The sequence below is a fragment of the Pelobates fuscus genome, chromosome 13 (genome assembly GCF_036172605.1).
Source record: "Pelobates fuscus isolate aPelFus1 chromosome 13, aPelFus1.pri, whole genome shotgun sequence".
Classification (NCBI taxonomy): Eukaryota; Metazoa; Chordata; class Amphibia; order Anura; family Pelobatidae; genus Pelobates; species Pelobates fuscus.
Genome location: NC_086329.1, coordinates 75,966,775 through 75,989,849, shown reverse-complemented (window position 1 = coordinate 75,989,849; position 23,075 = coordinate 75,966,775).

Genomic DNA, 23,075 nt, shown 5'->3' with positions numbered 1-23,075 from the left:
ATAAGCTTAAACTGGGGGGCGTGGCCTGACTGGGAAGCAGTGCAGTCGCATGAAACTAGAGCTCCCAGGCCTCAAGCAGATAACTTGCTAAAATCGGGGGCAAACTTAACTAAACTGGCCCCTCATTCACCGCTTCTTACTCTGCAGACACCGGCGAACAAGGGGATACCTTATATGCCAGGAAAACTCGCAGGAATGACCGAGCTGAGGACTGGGGCCTATACTAAGCAGGGCAACGGAGAGGCGGCCGCTCTCCCAGCCCATAATCGCACGCAGCACCCGCAGCAAACGACTACCCCCCCCCCCCCTTCGGACCGGTGGGGGTTATCCCGGTCCCACACGCATTGACTGGCAAAACCCAGAAGAAACTTACAGCACCAAACTTGCAAGCAATCCATGATACTAAAATGGCGGACAAGCAACCTCGTGGACAAACGGGGCCTTCACTACAAAGCTCCAACACGCCTGACTCCCTTGATACCCGCCTAGACAAACTATTTGACGCCTTCTGGGCTAAGATCGCGGCCCGACATAAGGCTGAGCGAACCCAACTACTAGTGAGCGGTGATGCGGAGGGCCTACATGGCGGCACAGACCGGAGCGGGACCAGGCTGCCCTCGGGCGAAGCCGTGCAACCACAGCCCAAGACACTCCAAACCAGCCCATCTGGGCCTAGGGCCACCAGGGGATCAACCCCGGAGCATCGGCCACGCAGGCGGAGACCTGTACGCCGCAGGCGGCACACCTTCAACCCCAGGATCTCCAGACCTACCCCGAAAGGGAAGGACTCGGCCTTTCATAGCCCCCGAGTCCGCGGCCGCAAGGTGCCGGCTCTACAACGGGCCCGGAGCGGGAGGGCACCACCGACTAGCTCCCGACCGACCGCCAAACTCCATACCACCCCACGCAAGCTTCAAAGGGCGCGGCAACACGCATCTGTGGTAAGAACCCCTCCAGCGCACAAAACACTGAGCCCAGCGAAGCCACCAGCAACACAGAGGGGAAAACTGCCGGGATACAGACCCCAGCCCTACATCGAACTTTGCAAGCCACGGAGAGCCGAATCCCTGATTACAGACCAGCACAACCTCCTACCTGGGACTTACACTGACATTAACTCACCCTCCTCAATCTGCGACTGGACACACCAGGGTAGGAGAGCAGAGCAGCGGGAACCAGGCAAACGACGGCCGAGCGGCATTGGCTGACTGTGACTAACATTACCTCACAATACGTAAAGCAGAGCCCGTGTCTCCTTACTTTTTTCCTTTTTCTTTTATCACTTTTTTCTAATGCCGTTGTAATTTTAAGTTTAAATTTATATGTGCCAGAACAAGGGCCCATTCAACATGAGACCTAACCGGATTTAAGCAAGCTAGCAACATAGCATGATAAATATAGTCAGCACAGAACTAAATCAGCAGGTTCTAGTCTCTCCTATTATAATGGTATAGGCTCATTTACCCTAGACCGGCCTAAATTACCTGTCATAACCGACATTTACTTACCTTGCAAACTAATGTATCAGTAGTTATATAATTCTCTTCTGGGTCTGCACCCTCAGTCTGTAACTTGTGAGTAAATTGTGTTAATCTTATTCCCTACCTATCGACGTAACATAGGATTGCAAACTGCATTATAAGCATAAATGTACCTCCTCCTGTTACCCGAAGTTCAATGCCTAATTAACCTAGCATGAAACCATGTAAATGTGACGCAATTTATTGTTTTCCAGCGTGTTTATATAATTTGTTTTCCAGCGTGTTTATATAATCTGTGTAACCTGTACGGATAACTCTACTGTTAAACTTTCAAAAAAGAAAAAAAAAAAGAGGCTGCTACTCTTGGGAATACATGCAACTATTGTGTACACTTATGCAAACTATATGTTTTACATGCATTAACCCATCACTTTATTTTCTGTACTGAACCATCATATGCCTCAATAAAAACAAAGATTGACAAAAAAAAAAGAATAAGCTTAAACTAGGAGCTATGTGAGGAGCACTGTCAAGATGCAAATAAAAACATAGAATGTGAAGGCAGATAAGAACCATTCGGCCCATCTAGTCTGCCCAATTTTCTAAATACTTTCATTAGTCCCTGGCCTTATCCTATGGCTAGGATAGCCTTATGCCTATCCCATGTATGCTTAAACTTCTTCACTGTATTAACCTCTACCACCTCAGCTGGAAGGCTATTCCATGCATCCACTACCATCTCAGTAAAGTAATACTTCCTGGTATTATTTTTAAACCTTTGTCGCTCTACTTTAAGACTATGTCCTCTTGTTATGCTAGTTTTTTTTTCTTTTAAATGGCAACCAGATGCCATGAGGCTCAGGCCTTGCCCCCAATTAATCACTTCTTTAACCCCTTAAGGACCAAACTTCTGAAATAAAAGGTAATCATGACATGTCACACATGTCATGTGTCCTTAAGGGGTTAAAGGCAACTCTTGCGCACAAATAAAAACTGACAAATAGTATCACCATGCAAAAAACTAATAAAAATTAGGATTTTAAGTACTCTCCATTTACTGACCTTGGGACTCTTTGCGTTCCAGTTATGCCTTGTTTTTTCTGGGCTTTTAAAGCGAATTTGATCTTTGTACGCTTGTACTCAACAAGCAGAACCCGAAATTAAAAAAATAAAAAATAAAATAAAATATATATATATATATATATATATATAGTTACCTAGCATTTATCTTGATACCTTTTATATTGAAAGTGGAATTCACACCATAACCCACCTTTCCAAATGCTCCTCTTCCCAGCACACAGAGACAATCAAAATCCTGAATGCTCAGCCGAGCTCCTTGCTGAATACTGCAAAGAAAAGAACACATTTTTAAATATATTTAAAATTACATACAGTCCCCTCCCCCATGAAAAAACAAAGACCCAAAACAAAATGCTCCTATAACACACAGTATACGTTAACAACATTGATGAGAAAGATGAATATCTCAATACCCAGCTGATGATGATGGATTTTCCACATTTGCTTCTGCCAGTGGAACAGCGTCACTAACTAAACCCTTTGGTGGTCCAGTGGTTTCTTCTGCAATGTTATCAACATCAATAACTGCATCTTTCTCTGTTGGTGTTTGGATGTTTTTTTCTATATCATCAGCAGCAGCTGGTGGTGATGATTCCACTTTCTTATTGTCCACTGCTGGCACTTGAGGAGTGTCAATAACTACAGCCTCCTCTGGAGCTGGTTGGATTATCTTTTCTGTATCTTCGACAACTGGCGGCAATGGCTCCACGCTCTCAGAGTCCTCTGTTGGTAGTGAATCAGCATTAATAGCTGCATCCTCCTTTGGAGGTAGTTGGATTGTCTTTTCTGTAATTTCATCAACAGCTGGCATTGATGGCTCCACGCTGTCCGTGTCCTCTACTGGCAATGGTGTAGTGTCAGTATCTAAATCCTCTTCTAGAGCTGCTTGGATTGTCATTTCTAGCAAGCTTACAATAGCTTGTGGTGATGGTTCCATGCTCGCAGAGTCCTCTGCTGTCAGTGGAGCATTGTGCATAATTCTAGCTTCCTCTGGAGGTGGTTGGATGGTTTCTGCAGCGATGGCGTTGATAGCTGGTGGTGATGACTCCACAATCTCAGTGTCCACTACTGGTACATTGTCAATTTTTGTAGCTTCCACTGGAGGTGGTTGGAAGGGCTCTTCTGTAATGGTATAAACATCGGGTGTTAATGGGTGCATGCTCTCTACTGGCAATATAGGAGAATCAGTAACTATATCCTCTTCTGGAGCTGGTCGGATGGTCCTTTCTGTTTCAGGATCCACAGTCGGCACCGATGAATCCACGCTCTCAGTGTACGATTCTGGCAGCGAGTGAGCATCAATAGCTGCATCCTCCAGTGGAGCTGGTTTGGTGGTCTCTTCTATAAAAGTAGCACAGAACATAACTTGATTATTGTATATGATACACAGAGATCAATAATGGATGAATTGCTTTCATCATAATCCCAAAACTCTAAAGTAAAAGCAAAAGGAAAAGACAAGGAACACAATCTCCAAGCCTAGAACATTATTTGAATGTATTAGTTGTGAGTTATGGCTTATAATATTACATTAACCAATAATGCCAATGTCCTTAGTGTTTAATGGGACTGGCATCCAGTGAAAATGATGAGCTTCAGGTAGGTATAAGTAATTTAATCTGTGTATACTGTATATGTTATAAGATGTACATCCTGCAGTATGGTTGTTAGAATGGATGTATATGTATCAGTCTCTCTACCTGTAAGATAATGAAATGTGAAATCCCACACTGGTTACTGAGTGCATTCACACTGCTTGACAAGCTTGATGTGTTCTATCACACTGGGGGCTAGTACTGGGGTACAAGGGTTCGCCGCTTGTCATTAACCAAATAATAATCATTTCTGCCTGATAGATGCCATTAAAGGCCCATGGGCAGTTTGCTAATTAATGTGAGGCATGTTAAACATACACTTACCTTGTTTTGTGGAGATTAATTTCTTAATTGTTTGAAGCTTTGGCCTTTTCTGGATGAAAGGACTGGAAAACGTCACCTATTCCAAAACAAGGTGAAAGAGTTAACTGCAGGAAGTAAATGATAATATCTTATTTTGCCAAACCAACATATAAACAGACACACAAATGGAAAAGTAAACAGCTTCAAATCTGTTCTTCTACAGCTAATCACAATAAGTGAAGCCCTTTATTTAGACAATCTATAACTTAATATAGTGTCCTTTATCTAAAAAAGTCAAAGATTGCTAAAGATGCTATAAGTGGTAATGTAGCTAATATGACATATAAAGGTTTATTAAATAAATGCCAAATTGCATGAATTGAAAACAGAGTCCCTTAAAGGCTAAAAATCCAAGGTACTACTATTGCTGACTTAAGGAATGCTTTCAAATCACCTATTGTTACCTAAGTTGTGCAATAAAGTTTACACTTCAGTACAGTTTGATTTAGATTTATACACTTATTCACTAAGTGTGAATATTCACCAGCTTTCAATTGTAAAGTTATGTAACGTAATCATTATTTTGTTTTCTGTATTATTACATTAAAATATAACTATAAATTTATCGTGGCCAGAGATTGGTTCTCACCTTGATGAAAAGGGTGCCCTGTGGTTCCAGTTGTAGACACAGTTCCTGTTTGGGGTTCAACAGGAATTCTTCCAACTTCAGAGTCTTTGAGGCACACAGTGATCTCTGATCATGCCAATATAAGGATATTTCTAGCTCCCGAGACTATGTAAAAATTAAATGAGCAGTAGTTATTTAAACAAAAAAAGCTTTTGACCAATCATGTTTTCGTAAGGAACCATTTCCACACATTTAAACCACATTTTACCATTTTCACATAAAAAAAAACATATTTTTCATCAATATATAGGTTAGTAAATGAATAGATATACATTTGTTTTAAGTGTTATATTCTTTGCCCTATTACTAGCCACACTACTAGTCTTCCATGTGTGTGCTTGACACAGCAGGACTTGCTCACTTTGAGAGATTAATCGCAGTTCATACCAGGTCAGGTGTACAGAGCATTAAGCAGACCCAGAAGTGGTGGGTATGTAAACATAAAATCAGTTTGCACCTATACATTTTCTATCCACATGGCAAGCTTGTGTATTGGGGAAAATAAGCAATTAAACAACATGGTTAGTTAATGCTTGACAGAATGCCTTTAACTAAAAAGTTATAAAAAGTCAAGGTGGCAAATGTTTTCTAAAATATGCAATATATCACAGATTGTTTAAAAAAATCCTATAACAATATCTAGAGAAAGATAAACTAACCCAATGTTAAACAACTCTACATTTTAACTGTCTGACACATTAAGGTCCTAAAAAGTTTAGCAATAAGAGTTCCACTCCAGATTTATAACTTATTAATTCTACCTGGGGACAAAAATGGGTTCAATCTAAAAAATATTTTTTACAAAATTATTCAAGCATGCCATATGTACCTTATCTAAATCCAGTTTAAATGTCTTATTCCAGGATGGGTTAGAAACAGTTTTCCAACTTGTTGAACCCACTGGAATATGATCGATCTTCAGCTGAGTACGGACTTCACCTGTAAGGAAATTTCAGGAACTCAACTTAAAAGGTTAAGAGTATTTTAATTTAAAGAACATTTCTAAGTGGCATTGGTCAATACACAGACAATATAAAGGTTCATCAGAGAAGTCTATTCTGTAAGAAAAGCAAAAATTAACAAAAAAAACTAGACAAATTTATAGTCAGCCAGGTAATACAGTCTGAATATAAGCAAAGAGATATATGTGAAATAACACAAGAACCAATTCACTAAAAAAGGTGTTAAAAAAATGATGTTCCTGCTGTCGGTCTGTTTTGTCTAACAAATAATGTAAAGAATGGAGTTTGTACGATGAGTGAGTCCAAGTTTATATGTGGGTAGAGTAGTTTGGTGTTGACCTGCTACAAATTTTGAACAGGATATAGATCGATATTGTGGTTTTGATTTTCATTTGGATAGCGATGTTTAGTGTAAATACATATTGGCCACAGATTTGGAAGAATTGTTTTACAGAGGTGTCTTCAATAAATAATTTGTGTAACCAACCCATTAGAACCAGGTAAGTGAGTTTACGATAAATAAGGCCAGTGTAGGGCATAAGGCCCGTCTACCAACTTAAAATGTAGTTTGTGAGCTGCTGTAGAGAGTAATGTTAAAAATGTCTTATTATGGAACAATGGCCATCAAACGATCTGAACTGGTGTTGCAATGTATAATAGTATGGAAAAGTAGCAGTAAAAAGCTTCTTTTTTTTTTTTTTTAACACTAATTTACTATACATTGCAACACCCATACAGATTGTTGGCTGACTAAAACTATCCACTTGGTTTTTACTTTGGAGCAACGCCATTTTTTTTTAGTAAAACTCAAGACTGAGATATCTAATGGATTTCCCTGATTCTGAATAGTCTCACTACACTAACACATGGAAACGTATAGCATGATAACAATGTGGGACCAGGAGGTTTCCCACTGCAGCCTTGTTTTGGCACACTGGATTAAGGAGGTACCATCCTACAGCCTTGTTTTGGCACACTGGATTAAGGAGGTACCATCCTGCAGCCTTGTTTTGGCACACTGGATTAAGGAGGTACCATGCTGCAGCCTTGTTTTGGCACACTGGATTAAGGAGGTACCATGCTGCAGCCTTGTTTTGGCACACTGGATTAAGGAGGTCCCATCCTGCAGCCTTGTTTTGGCACACTGGATTAAGGAGGTACCATGCTGCAGCCTTGTTTTGGCACACTAGATTAAGGAGGTCCCATCCTGCAGCCTTGTTTTGGCACACTGGATTAAGGAGGTACCATGCTGCAGCCTTGTTTTGGCACACTGGATTAAGGAGGTCCCATCCTGCAGCCTTGTTTTGGCACACTGGATTAAGGAGGTACCATGCTGCAGCCTTGTTTTGGCACACTGGATTAAGGAGGTATCATCCTGCAGCCTTGTTTTGGCACACTGGATTAAGGAGGTATCATCCTGCAGTCTTGGTTTGGCACACTGAATTAAGGAGGTACCATGCTGCAGCCTTGTTTTGGCACACTGGATTAAGGAGGTACCATGCTGCAGCCTTGTTTTGGCACACTGGATTAAGGAGGTACCATGCTGCAGCCTTGTTTTGGCACACTGGATTAAGGAGGTGCCATCCTGCAGCCTTGTTTTGGCACACTAGATTAAGGAGGTAACACCCTGCAGCCTTGTTTTGGCACACTAGATTAAGGAGGTACCATCCTGCAGCCTTGTTTTGGCACACTGGATTAAGGAGGTACCATCATGCAGCCTTGTTTTGGCACACTGGATTAAGGAGGTACCATCCTGCAGCCTTGTTTTGGCACACTGGATTAAGGAGGTACCATGCTGCAGCCTTGTTTTGGCACACTGGATTAAGGAGGTACCATCCTGCAGCCTTGTTTTGGCACACTGGATTAAGGAGGTCCCATCCTGCAGCCTTGTTTTGGCACACTGGATTAAGGAGGTACCATGCTGCAGCCTTGTTTTGGCACACTGGATTAAGGAGGTACCATCCTGCAGCCTTGTTTTGGCACACTGGATTAAGGAGGTACCATCCTGCAGCCTTGTTTTGGCACACTGGATTAAGGAGGTCCCATCCTGCAGCCTTGTTTTGGCACACTGGATTAAGGAGGTACCATGCTGCAGCCTTGTTTTGGCACACTGGATTAAGGAGGTATCATCCTGCAGCCTTGTTTTGGCACGCTGGATTAAGGAGGTACCATCTTGCAGTCTTGGTTTGGCACACTGGATTAAGGAGGTACCATCCTGCAGCCTTGTTTTGGCACACTGGATTAAGGAGGTACCATCCTGCAGCCTTGTTTTGGCACACTGGATTAAGGAGGTACCATCCTGCAGTCTTGGTTTGGTACACTGGATTAAGGAGGAACCATCCTGCAGCCTTGTTTTGGCACACTGGATTAAGGCGGTACCATCCTGCAGCCTTGTTTTGGCACACTGGATTAAGGAGGTACCATCCTGCAGCCTTGTTTTGGCACACTGGATTAAGGAGGTACCATCCTGCAGCCTTGTTTTGGCACACTGGATTAAGGAGGTCCCATCCTGCAGCCTTGTTTTGGCACACTGGATTAAGGAGGTACCATGCTGCAGCCTTGTTTTGGCACGCTGGATTAAGGAGGTACCATCCTGCAGTCTTGGTTTGGCACACTGAATTAAGGAGGTACCATCCTGCAGCCTTGTTTTGGCACACTAGATTAAGGAGGTACCATGCTGCAGCCTTGTTTTGGCACACTGGATTAAGGAGGTACCATGCTGCAGCCTTGTTTTGGCACACTGGATTAAGGAGGTACCATCCTGCAGCCTTGTTTTGGCACACTAGATTAAGGAGGTAACACCCTGCAGCCTTGTTTTGGCACACTGGATTAAGGAGGTACCATCCTGCAGCCTTGTTTTGGCACACTGGATTAAGGAGGTACCATCCTGCAGTCTTGGTTTGGCACACTGGATTAAGGAGGAACCATACTGCAGCCTTGGTTTGGCACACTGAATTAAAGAGGTACCATGCTGCAGCCTTGTTTTGGCACACTGGATTAAGGAGGTCCCATCCTGCAGCCTTGTTTTGGCACACTGGATTAAGGAGGTCCCATCCTGCAGCCTTGTTTTGGCACACTAGATTAAGGAGGTCCCATCCTGCAGCCTTGTTTTGGCACACTAGATTAAGGAGGTACCATGCTGCAGCCTTGTTTTGGCACACTGGATTAAGGAGGTACCATCCTGCAGCCTTGTTTTGGCACACTGGATTAAGGAGGTACCATCCTGCAGCCTTGTTTTGGCACACTGGATTAAGGAGGTATCATCCTGCAGCCTTGTTTTGGCACACTGGATTAAGGAGGTACCATCCTGCAGCCTTGTTTTGGCACACTGGATTAAGGAGGTACCATGCTGCAGCCTTGTTTTGGCACACTGGATTAAGGAGGTACCATCTTGCAGCCTTGTTTTGGCACACTGAATTAAGGGGACTTTCTTGCAGTTTATACTCCACATATATTGAAGTGCTACAGTATCCTATGAGGTTTGCTACATAGACCCTCCTGTGTTATACACCCCTGGGTATGACATTATGTCAAGGGTTTTCATGTTGATCTGAGAGGTAGGCCTATCTTATTTATATATTTTTTGTCACACTGTTCCATGTTTTCTACTATACAGTAACGTTTGTGTAATATTGTATTTGTTTAATACTATTAGCATTTATTATGAATGTACAGGATTACATAATAATGTACTGTTATATATCACAATGTCATTGTTAGATACATGTAATAATAATATTTAATGGCAATTAAATGGATGAGAAAACTAACCCAAAACATTGCATTAACAAAGAGTCAGAAATGTTATCAGCATTAACAAATCATGTTTTGTATCTTTGTGGATTAACAAATAATAAGGAAAGTCCAGAGGATAAAATTGAAAGTCAGGCTGTGAGCTGTGTTCAAGTCTCAGAATGGTAAAGCCGCAATCCCAAAGAAACAATGAAATCATCAATGGGTAAAGTAGTCGAGATATCGTCTACTGATTAGATAAGACGATAATGTAAGGGGTGTTGTGAGACAGTATTCCCCCCATGGACCAGGAGGACGTTTCAAAAGGCAACTTGTGGGGGGCGGAGCCTGGACACCATACCGAGCAGACGTGTCTAACATGAGCTCCAACCGAGCGGGCAAAAACGGGGCAAAAAGCGGGGGCAACATGGCCCAAAGTTCATCACGGGTGCACCACCCACGTCGGGGGTGCCCCGCTGAATCGATCGTCACTACCCTGAGGCCCGTCGGAGCAGGGAGCACGGAGATCCAGGCGCGGCCTACTGAGGCAGGGGAGAGGCGGCCGCTCTCCTCGGCACTGAGGCCCTCCAGAGATTTGACTTCAGCCTGCCCCCCCCCCTGGACCGGCGGGGGTGATCCCGGTCCACCAAGCGGAGACGACCCGAGGCGGGCCAAAGCAACGCAGGCCAGCCTGCGGGCAAAGCGCGAGCACAGAGCTCCACCCAAGATGGCGGAAACCATGGGTGCTGAGAGCCCCACCAACGCTACACATGATATCCTGGCGAAGATTGACAGACACTTTGCACTGTTTTGGCAGCGGCTAGAGTGCAGACTGCTTCAGCCTGCCCCATTTCACAGTGATGACCCTACCAGGCAGAACCCACGACCAAATAGCCGGCCAGCAGCCCAACACCAGGACACCCGATCGACACCGCGGAAGGCGCCAAAGCCCCGACTGCCGCCGGGTCGCCCTTGCACAAGGCGCAGGCGAATCAGTGCCAGGCAGCAACACAGGGGGAATCCCCGTGCAGCAACGCGGAGTCCAAGACGTAAACCCTGGCGCACACTACAGCAACCAGATCCTAACCAGCCGGGAGAGGGAATACTGGTGCAGCGCGGAGAATACCCTGAGAGGCACCCAGCGCGTAACCAACTGAACACCGGCATGGCCCCGATTTTAAGAAAAAGCGGTAAACTCCAAGCGATACCCACAAGCAACTTCACCATCACCTCACCAAGTGAGCATACCGCCCTCAGACAGGTCACCCCCATGCCGGACAGATCTGTACTGGCTGGCATAGGCTGACCGGGGCTCCGGGACTGAGCTGTGAGTAAGGCCCTTGGCTGCTCGCCATCACAACATGGCAGCGCAGGGGCTTATCATATATATACATGTCGGAAACCCCAGTATTATCTACCAGGCTTAACTACCACATGCACACCTAATGGGGGGGCATACTGCTAGAACACATCTTACTGTGAATACCTTAGGCCTACCAACGTATTACTATTAAGTGGGCAGACCATACACACCAACCCTCAGCCCATCCGCAATATACATTAACTCTTATGACCAATAATGTAGTCAGTTCAATGTCATGCCTATCAAAAATGATGATCGTTAAGCATAAATGTGTATAAGACAGGATGTCACTTTTCATGCAGCCACCATATCTTATGTCTTGTTAACTGTTGAACCTTGTTTGTGCATGGAACCAGTGGTTCTTCCCTCAAAGTTTAACTAGCTCGCGTCACAGCATCTTAATTTCATGTTTAGAAGTGAAGCGAGGTCACGCAATGTTATGTGTATGCCTAAACACCGAAAATCGTTAATGTTCATTATATACTCTACTTTTATAAAAATGTGCTAGACTAAACATGTACCTCTTTGTTTAAACGTTGATATGCGCTGGAGGATTGCCTTTGGGGTACCCCATGCGCGACTGTATTAAACCTATGCACTACAAAAATAAAGAATTGAAAAAAAAAAAAAAAAAAGGCAACTTGTAACTTGTTTAGAGGAGGATATAAAGTTGACAGATAGGATTCCCAGCTTGAAGAATCTTTGGTAAATGTTTCCTTCACTTAGTTTAGAGTCACTTCATTCAGAATATGTAAAATAATTTGGTGGAAAAAGGCAATTGTGGAGGGATATCTGGAAATATGTTTTGTAAAACTGATCTCCTTGACAACACTTTCAGTATTGTGATTGATTGGCAGGGTCTTTGTGAAGGACGGAGAATCCTATTAGATAATAATATTTGTATTTCGCCTCCATTCTCCCCAAACAGGAACATTACAGAGTTAAAGGATCCAAGATTCCTATACAGACTTTGTCTAACCATGACGAGTCATATGTTACTGGACTATGATTATAAATTCTGTCAGTAAATGGTGGGATATGTAGTTTAACAATTGTTGCAGGGAAAGGTTCGATACCCCAGATATTGAGCGTCACTGTACACATAACGGGATTAATAAGATAAAAATCACTGTACTAGAAAAGTCAAAAGTCTCTTGGATGTTCTGATTGCTGCCACGGTTGTTTCTTCTGATCCGGTTCATTAAAAAGAATCTTCCTCGACGTGGACTCCTGCCAGGGAGAACATCTGACGGGTCCTTTAGTCTGCCAGGTACATTCTCCAGAATACCGTGACAGTACATTTGGAAGAATGATGCTAAGAGTTACATATTGTTATCATTTAAAATGTCACCGGTCACATTTAAACTTGCATACACGTCACATAGAATAAATCCTGCTGGAATATCAGTAGACTAACTGTGAGTTTCTTCCAGTCAGACTTTACACAGATGGAAACATGCTCGGATATTTCAATGTTAATTATACTTGTTTCGTTTATTCCCAGATTTTTCAGAGACAAAATAACTTACCCGTTAGTGCTATGGACTTGGATTTGACTGAACCAAGGGACAGTTCCTCGGTGGTTATACTCTTCCTGGGGTGGCCAGTCAGGAAGTTCCTTTACTCGTTCCTCCAAGGAATATTTAAGGAGGGCCAGCTTTTCATTTGACACCTGTAGTATTGATTGTGCCTGTTAAAAAAGTAGAAAAAAAGATAAAGGATCAACATTATCTGCTGGCAAAAATATCTGGAAGTTGCTGTCTAACATGAGCTGATGTTCAAGGTTAGACACAAAAGTCCTACGAGTGTGGCTCATGCTTTCATTGTATTTATAAATGGTGTTATAATTCCACATCCTGTTCAATGTATAAAACTCAGGATTAATCACTAAAGTCTAAAATCTGAACTGCAAATATTTTAACTAAAAATAGTGATCTGGAGAAATTCCATCTCGGCTTTAGTCAGAGCTTCTCTAGGTTTGTCTCAGTTTTGTAATTCAGATTTTAATTTCCTACAAATCAGTTTATTGGAAAAAACCCGTATTTAACTTAAATGCTGAATGGAAAAGAAAAAAACTAGGTAGCACAGATTTCCATAGATTGATATTATGCTATTGGCTTTTAATAAAACTAAATGGGGGGGGCGGGGCCGGACCGCCGACGGGATCAGACACGCTTTGTCTGAGCTCCCACCTTGGGACCGGGAAAACGGCACAAACTGGAGGAAAAAATCTTCACAATCGCCCGCAACGACACTCACCCGGATCCCCAGATCCTGAGGTACGAGGGGATACCCTTCATGAAGCGATCCGTTACCCGAAGCTGGCCCGAGGCGTGAGGAGCTTGAGCCGGGACGAGACGGCCGCTCGCCCGGGTCTCCGGCCGGTGTCCGGCGCCCTCCCCCCCCCCTGGACCGGGGGGGTCATCCCGGTCCGTAAGGGTGCTGAACAGCTCGCCAAACCAGGCTCAAGTACCCACCCGGGCGCGAGGTGACCACCGCATGGCGCTTCTCAAGATGCCCGCCGCACGACAGCCATGTGCACGAACAGCCGGCGCAACAACCATGACAGACTGCCCCAGGACTATGCTGGCAGACTGCACTGAGCAAATGAAGGTACAAGCCAGGGGCATCACGCAGGGGGGCAACAGGGTGAAGAGATCCTATGGAGGACAATATGACAAGCAATCCCACAGGTGTGAGCAGACCTTGGCATAACCTGCCCCACGGGGACCGGAACATCAAGCCACCCACCCTGTACCCATCCAGCAATAACCTACCCTGCCAGCCTGGACCCAAGCCAGCTCTAGCTTGACCCCACGATAACCGTCAAACGCACGCTTGCAAAGCACATATAATGAAGCAGGACTACTGGGTCTCCCTGTTTAGGTACTCCATCTTATCTGCCTACTCAGAGACAACTACAGCCTACAGCCTTTACAAGGGACTGCAGTTTTAACATCTAGCCGCCTAAAATCCAATATCCCTTGCTATATACATCTACAGCATAATTGTTATGCATAATTGTTAACCTATGTTATATGGCAAAGATGTGCTAAGCTCCAGTGGTCCTAACTAAACTAAGCTTATGACTAGCCAACATGTTTAGACGATAATTGCTATTTGCTAATTGCTATTTGTTTAACTTACATGTACAAGCGTATACCATGCATAATACGTGTATTATTAAAGCGAGCGATAACAGTAATACAGCGAGAGATTACAGTATGCCAGGTTAACGCCAGTAAAGCGAAGTTTTTCATTGTTTAACCTGTTTTATGCCAGCAATTACTTTTACTTATGTGACTTATAGATCTTTATATGTCTGACATTAGCAGCGACAAAAACATCACCTCAAGCGAGCTACACTACCTTAGTTAAAGCCATATTGATCAAAGCTTGTTTTCGTTATAATCATAATTTTTCCTATATATATAAAAATGTATGCATACCTACCATGCCACATTATTGTTCTACTATGACTGAGTAAAACGAGCCTGCTGACGCTGTTGTGGCGATACAGGCACTGCTGTACCTATTTGCATACCAAAAATAAAGAATTGAAAAACAAACAAACAAAAAAAAACTAAATGGGAATTAAACAATTGGTAGAATTTTAAATAAAGCACCATAGAGACAGAATAAAATACAGAACAAATGGTCCAATAAAGACTTCAAACAATTAAAGTCTCAGAAGAGAGAATATACATTATTCATAAAGCAGATTTTGTTGGCGCTTTATAAGTCATAATAATATTCCATGGCTACTTGAATGCCAATAAACTGTAATTTCCAACCCAATGACAGACATTGGAAGCCCATTATTCATTCTGGGGATGAAATGGTTAAGAGAATACACTTTGCAACTGACCTCAACAAGCGGCTTTCCATCCAATTTCTGGATGGCATGTTTGGCTCCTTCAGCCACGGCACGCTCGATCACAAATCGGTGGCTCAACTCCTCAATGCGTTTCTCCAATGGACTTATTGTAGGTGTTTCTAGGACACAAATTATTAAATTTTATTATATTAATGGTAAAAAGGAAATCGACATGGTAGTTTCAGGTGTCACAGTATTAAACGGGTAATTTCTATAAGGTTTCTCTACATATTTCTATATGTCTCAGTGCACTGTTTCAAACACAAAACATTTTAACCGCTTTCCGACCACAGACAGAAATTTCCCATCAAGCTTGTCATTGCCTAAAGGAACCTTGATGGAAAAGTTCTGTCATTTATTAAAGTTAACCCCGGATCACCGCAATCGCGGGGTTAACGCTCCTCTGGTCTGTCTCTGTATTCAAGGCAGACTGGAGCCCCCGATCGCGCTGTCCCTGCAGCTGTGATCGCTCTGACAGCCTCTGACTCTTCCGCGGCCAGTGTGAAGTGCTTGGAGACGGATCAGTGATGATCTGCTTCTCCCTGTAAATAAAAGTTTTTAAGTTAAATCCCACCCCCTTTCACCTGCTTTAATATAATTAGCCCCTTTCATGCCAATTGATCACCGACTACAGTGGTCAATTGGCAGGGACTACATTTTACAGTCATCAGATTTTTATTTTTTTAAACCCTGAGGGTTAATTTTTATTTTTTTTTAATCCGCAGGGGTTACATTTATTCTATTAATTCATTCAAATATTTTACAATTATATATTTAGCTAGCTGGGGTGGTTGAAAAATAGTGGGAAATTGGTGAATTCGGTGTTAGGCTAGCTTGCCTGCTAAAGAGCTCAAAAGTGGGACACGGACACATCAAAACTCCATGAAAATTCACACTTAAAAACCTGAACTTGTCACGTCTGTTTTCCGCACTGTAACATCACAAAATAGTGTCTAGGTCATACATTGGGCATATTGGTTTACTCAGAAGATGTAACTGAGCATAATTTTGGGGATATTATGACAGTGACACATATCAAGTGTAAGAAATATTTTTTTTCCTTTCACCACAAACATTGGCATAAATTAGTGAAGAAAATGGTGACAAGTTAGGGCACAATATACGCCATATAAAATACCCTGGGGTATCTGCTTTATCAAATGAAAGCCCTTTGTGGGGTTATTTAAACAGTCAAACTGCTATAATACTCCAAAATGAGACATAGGCCTGTCAAATCCATCTATGAAAATTCTAATTATAGAAACTGAAATAGCCTTGTCTCTTATATGGCATTGTAGATTCACAGAATAGTGCCAAAGGCATACAATGGGGGTATCATTATACTCAGCAGATGTAGCTGAACACAATAGCACACACTAGCTTTACGAAATACACATTACAAAACCGTTATTATAGGTGTATATGCCAAAATAGAGAAAAAACACACTTTTACTCCAATATTTAGCAGAGATTGGCGATGAAATCGCTACGTTAAAAGTGTCAAAATAACCTTGGGTAAATAGCCTGTGATAATAAAACACAGTAAAAAAGGAGGAATATTGGTAAAAGGTTCTCAAATCACCAAGTGTGAGTCACTCCAAATCACACAGAAAGTGTATAAAGCAATATCGTAAATAGTATAGTGAGAGCAAGTAATTATACACCAAATATAAAATAGATAAAATATATTAAACAGGCAATATTACCATATGTCTTGGATGTCCTAAAAATATAAAATAAAGGACATAGTATAGCCTGTATAAAATGATGAAATGAGGGGGCGTGGCTAGCCGTGCATGGAGTGAGTCGCACATCGCCGGAGCTCCGCGAACCCGGACCACATAGCCCCTTATAAATGCTACGTTTCACGCCTAATATGGGGAGAACGAAACGCCAGGGCACCCCAGGACCCTCAAGCACTAGCCCACCGAGGAAAAACACCGGACCGCTGGATGATTTCCTTGCCTACCCGGACGGCCCCCGAGCCGCGAAACACGCGGACAAAATGGCGGCCGTGTCTCCGGACCTGGACAACAACGCAGGTCTGGAACCAGGCCCGGTGGGGAGTGACCAGTTATCGCACATTACCGCAGAACTGGCCTCTATATCTGCCAACATGCTCTCCAAAAGCGACAAAACTTCGCTGGTAACGGAGCTGAGAGCGGCGATCAGAGAGGAAATCCAAGAGGTGCGCAGAGATCTCACTGCCCTGGAGGAAAGAGTTACGGAACTGGAAGGGGAGAATATCAGGGCCATCCAGCACTCCCAAACTGCCGATCATGCCACTGCTAGACAAGGCTCGGTCCTGCTCGAGCTCCGTAGACAAGTGGAAGATTTGGATAATAGGGGGCGGCGAAACAACATTAGAGTCAGAGGCCTACCGGAGGCTGAGCATGAAAACCTGGACACAGCTCTCAAGCAGCTTTTTACCCATATTTTGGGTGCTGACGCCCCGGATGACTACCAGATTGAACGAGCCCACAGGGCCCTTCGCCCCCCCAGAAGAGACGGCCTTCCACGCGACGTCATTTGCTGCCTCCTGTCCTTCCAACTCAAAGACGCCATCATGAGGGCCGCACGTGCTCAGACTATCGTCTTTCAAGATGCTGCAGTCTCGCTTTACCAGGACCTGTCGGCCCTTACCCTGGATGCAAGGAGGGCGCTGCGGCCACTCACGCACATTCTTCAGGAGAAACGCATACCCTACAAGTGGGGATTCCCCTTCAGCCTCCAAGCCAAACGGGGGAATACATGGTGCTCCCTGAGATGGCCTAACGACATACCCAGCTTCCTGAGATCGATGGACCTACCTCCGGTCACCATCCGCAACTGGATACTGGACCAACCTCCACCACGCGCGGAGCATCCAGAGGTACCTGCACAGCTCCGTAACCAGGCACGTAGAGACACACAGCCTCTCCGATGGGGAGGCCCTAACGGGCCCGAAGAATAACCGATCACGTATCAACCCGGCCCCGGTGTCCCCTGACCCCCCTGTGATTGCTCCTGTAAGCGGACGTACCTGCCTAACGACATCGATGACAGCTAAGTACTCATTCTACATTACACACGGGGTACACTATTGTTTTCTAGCCCACGCAGACCACCGGGGCCCGGGGTCGGACACCTGGGGACACTTAATGTAACTGGGGGGGACCCGATTTGGCCACGTTTCCTATAGCTTTTGGGTGGGGTACGGGTGCGGACCCTTATAGTACTGCTCCAGATCGGCCGCAAACGAACTTCCTCACGACCGGGCAGCCGGAATACGCCATTCCCCTTGACACCTGCTACCACCAATGCCGGGACTCTGAACGCTACCCAGGGCCCAACCGACCACCCGCCCGGCTGCCCATGTCGGATTGCAAGCCTCCCCGATAATGATTAGAGCCCACGGGAACCAATTCCCTTTTCAATTGTTAGACAGGGGGGACCCAGTGCTAGGTTGGGGCTGGGTGCTGGTGGGAGGGGGGGATTTGGATTGGTTTTGTATGTTTTATTGCATATCGACAGTTCTATTACTCATTGTGTATGCTACCAGTAGTTTTGCTCTACCCGAAACCTATTGCCCATGCAGTTGCTAAACGTGCCTCTAAACAGTTGCTGGCCCGGCCCGACCCCGACACGCTCCCCAGATTGGAACCGGGGCGGCAGCTCCGTTCCTGGGTTGGGGGTTGGAGGGGGGTGGGGGACCTAGGGGAAGCTTTGCCCGCGCCTGAATATCTCATGTGGCACATGGCGTGACATGTCAGCTAACGCACGCACCGCCCACGCTCTACCGAGCGCCACGCAGTCCCGGACCAGCCTCTACACCCGCTACCGGACTGCCAATGCCCTTAATGCCCAAGAGACAGGGCAGACCCCTCCTCTGCCCAGTGGCTAGGATAGGGATACCACATGTACACGGGGAGTTTGATCTTGCCTTATTTGCTGTATATTCAACTGTTGTAAATAATAGCGAACTGTGGTTTGAATAGTATGCTCCCTGCAAACTACTGTACCCCCCGTTAGAATGTGTGCCTTCTCTCTGCCCCGCCCACCGCCCCATGCACCCCTCTCTCTCTCCCCCCCCCCCGGCCCGGCTCAGCTGACCACTGTTACCATGGGGCCCAGACGTGAAGGCCACCTCGGCCGCCTCACCCTCCCCGCAGTACCCGGGTCGTCCAGGTGAGGGCCCCCCCCCCCCCCACAGGGAAACACACTTGACGCGACCGGGCCTCCCTACGACTCCTGCCGTCCAGTAGCCCTGACTGCCGACCTGCACCGAACGGGCCCACACGGACGCCTTCCTGCCCTTAAACAGACCGCCAACCCCACAAATGTTGCCCCCCCTCTTGCACTGACCGGAATGACCCGTGAACGACATTCTAACCACCCTAACGTGGTCCGGGGGAACGTGACACCCGGTACCACCAGACGGTTCTCACACACTCGACTTCCAGACCTCCCAGCAACTGACCCACCTGTATATAAGGTCCTCTTCTCTGGACCTAGGGCCACGGTTGCCTATAACCCCTGACCCCCTACTAGGTGCCCCCCTCCTCCTAGCCTCCCCTCCTCATCCCCCCCCCTTACCTCTCCTTCCCCTACCACTCCCTAACCTGCCCTTCTCATACCACACCCCCCGTCGGAACCCCACGGTCCGACCCCCCCGCAGCTCGAGCCAGTGCTCAGCCATGGCATCGGGCTATCAGCCCGCACCTTTAATCCTTAGGACGCATAATGTCCGAGGCCTTAACACCCCCGAAAAGCGGAGACATTTACTACGCTCCCTCTGGGCTCAGAGGACCTCGGTGGCATTCATCCAGGAAACACACCTGAAAGGGGGGGACGCCCCCCTGATCAGGGATAAACGATACCCCCTAGGCTATTATGCCAATCATCCCGACGCCAAACGAGCAGGGGTCGCCATCATTTTCTCCCATAACACCCCTTTTACATGCACCGCCTCACAGGCAGACCCCCTGGGTAGATATATATTTGTTAAAGGCGAAATTGCCGACCATAAGTACACCTTCGCTACGGTATACTGCCCTAACAAGGGACAGCACCGGTTCTTGACTAAAACCCTCACACTGTTAGACAAATTCCGAGAGGGCACGCTGATTCTGGCCGGAGACCTCAACATTCCACTGGACCCACGGATGGACTCGTCCATGGGTACCAGCGCCATTCCCCTACACTGTATACGTCAGGCTAAACAATCCCTGGCTAAATCAGGCCTAATTGACTGCTGGAGGGTGGTGCACCCAGAGGACAGGGATTACACTTGCTACTCGGCTGCCCACGCCAGATATAGTAGAATAGATTATATCTTCCTCGCGCACGATTACCTCCCCTTCCTAATGGACTCCAACATTGGCATACAACATGACTCAGACCACGCACCGGTCCAAGTTACCCTCAAATCACCGCTTTTTAAACCCAGTGAACGCCACTGGAGACTTAACGAGAACGTACTGACGGACAACGAAACTACCACACGCGTAGCCCAAATACTGACCCAATATTTTGACGAAAACGACACACCGGACGTCGCCCCCCTCACTGTATGGGAGGCACATAAATGCGTCATACGGGGACACCTGATTAGTCTATGCACCCAGCGGAAGAGGGAACATACCGCTAAGATACAAGACCTGACACGCGAAATAGCTTCCCTTGAGACACGACACAAGACTGACCACACAGACGATATCTACCGCCACCTCACAGACGCGCGAAGACGGCTTAAAGACCTCCTATCCCAGAACTTATTACTCACCATTCGCAAATCCAACAGACATTTCTACGAGTTTTCAGACAAATGCGGTAGGACACTGGCACGCACCCTGAAACAGAGACAGAGACAACACCACATACACCAGGTCAAGGGACGGGACGGGACAATGAAAAGGACACCGACTGATATACTACAGACTTTTAGACTCTTCTATGAAGAGCTCTACAACATCGATAACACCACCCGACGTACTGATGCGCCCCAACACTTGCGCAACATAGAGAACTTCCTTACGGAACACGTAGGCCGCACGCTACCAGAAGGCCTGGCTGAGGAACTAGAACAACCACTCACAGTGGAAGAGTTGGCCGCTGCGCTTAAACGATCTAAAACCCACAGGGCCCCAGGCCCGGACGGTTTACCCGTCTCGTACCTACGCAGGTTCGGGGACGTGCTGCTCCCACGCCTGGTACTAGGCCTCAACTCTCTGCTAGAAGAGGGTCGGTTCCCAACAGATACTTTACGCGCCACCGTGACGGTCATTCCAAAGGAGGGCAAAGATCCCGCTGAATGCGGGAGCTACAGACCGATCTCCCTCCTTAACGCAGACCTCAAGCTCTTCGCCAAGGCCATAGCCATGAGACTTTCCCGAGCTCTCCCTACCCTTATCCACCCGGATCAGGTGGGATTCATCCCGGGACGTGAGGCGCGTGATAACACTATCCGGGCCCTACACATGATCCATTCTGCCCGGTCGATGAAGAAGAACCTAATCCTGGTCTCCACAGATGCAGAGAAGGCCTTCGACCGGGTAGATTGGCTATACCTCGAAGCCACCCTTCGCCATATGCAATTTGGCCCCAATATCCGCTCATGGATCCTCTCCCTATATACAGACCCTACGGCCCGCATTCGGGTGAACGGTGCTCTCTCGGCCCCCTTTTCCATCCGGAACGGAACTAGACAAGGGTGTCCCCTGTCCCCCCTCCTGTTTGCCCTCACTCTGGAACCTTTTCTAGAGGCGGTCAGACGGGATGGGGGTATCAGCGGATACCGACTCCACCATACGGAACATAAAGTAGCGGCCTACGCAGATGATATGTTATTCTTTTTAGACAACCCCACGATCTCTTTCCCCAACCTCCTCCGTGCCTTCAGGACCTTTGGCGACATATCCAATCTGAAACTCAACATGAGCAAATCGGAAGCCCTACCGATATCCCTCGCAGCTGAGAGGGTCGCTCACTTAAAATCCCAGTTCCGTTTCTCGTGGTGTGACTCCAAACTTAAATATCTAGGCGTATGGCTGCCCAGCGACCTATCATCCCTGTTTCGACTGAACTTCCTCGCCATACTCGCGGTGATACAGTCAGACCTGCAACGATGGAGGAATCTTTATGTCTCCTGGTTCGGACGAATTAACGTTGTAAAAATGAATATACTCCCGCGTCTCCTGTACCTGTTCCAGGCTATCCCCATCACTATCCCCAAGTCATACTTTCAATCGCTAAACACAGCCATACGGCAGTTTGTATGGAATGGGAAGGCAAGCAGGATTAGCAGAGCACTATTAGAACGCCCCAAACGCAAAGGAGGAGCAGGCCTCCCTTCCCCTCAAGGGTACTACCACGCGACACATCTGCTCAGGGTGATAGACTGGCACGCCCACCCCACGGCTAAGCAGTGGGTCCCCATTGAACAGGCACAGGCGGGGGGCGCTCTCCCATCCCGCCTGTGGCTCAGCTCTCTCACTTTAACATCGCTACAAACGGGCAACCCTCTGATCGACGCCACATTGCGAGTATGGTGCTCACTACGGTATACACGCCAGCTCACCACCACCGACAGCCCCCTTACACCCATTACCCACAACCCGGGGGTGGGTGGAGGTCTCACGCCAGCAGACCTGCGCTCCTTCACCGACTCCGACTGGCTTAGCTTCCGACAGCTCCTACAGGGACACCGACTTCTACCCCTTACGGCCATCCTGGGAGACAAGACCCCCACAGGTCTAGATCACTTCCACTATGCTCAGATAAGGGCCTACTATAACGCCTTTTCAAACAAAATGTGCCTACACAGACCCCCCACACAGTTTGAGTCAATGTGCACCGCCCGAACCCACCCGGACAAGGGAATATCATTGCTGTACGCGACATTGCTTGATAGCGAACACCAGACACACCCTAGATATATAGCTAAATGGGAAGAGGAAACAGGGACCACACTCACGAACCGGGACTGGGACAAGATTTTTGCGCTAACACAC